The sequence below is a fragment of the Penaeus monodon genome, chromosome 19 (assembly GCF_015228065.2).
Source record: "Penaeus monodon isolate SGIC_2016 chromosome 19, NSTDA_Pmon_1, whole genome shotgun sequence".
NCBI lineage: Eukaryota > Metazoa > Arthropoda > Malacostraca > Decapoda > Penaeidae > Penaeus > Penaeus monodon.
The window spans coordinates 19,789,003-19,789,269 of record NC_051404.1 but is presented as its reverse complement, the minus strand read 5'-3'; the positions used below and the strand labels follow the sequence as shown (position 1 = coordinate 19,789,269).

At 37.8% G+C, this 267-nt stretch overlaps 1 protein-coding gene across 1 annotated transcript in view; it reads right to left on the bottom strand.

Moving 5' to 3' along the window:
• LOC119585461 (pro-resilin-like) overlaps positions 1-267 on the bottom strand; it is a gene marked incomplete in the record, with an annotated part of 1,210 nt that overhangs the window by 326 nt on the left and 617 nt on the right.

The following is a 267-nucleotide window of genomic DNA, read 5'->3' as shown; positions in this document are numbered from 1 at the left end:
CTGTTGAGAGAAGTGGCAGTGATGCATTTCCTTTACAATACGCGGGGACGTATGGTAAAAATTAAAAGCGCTAATGGCACAGTGCGACGAGAAATACTTGAACGACGTAATTCTAGTAAAACTAGATTATGCATGCCCTAGTTTGTGTCTTCGCCGTTTATCACTGACACAATATTTATCCACAATTTTAACCTTGCATACAAAAACAAGTATCTTCACTTTTACGTTTTCAAACGCTCGGAGGCTTAGTTCAAATAAGTAAATGTT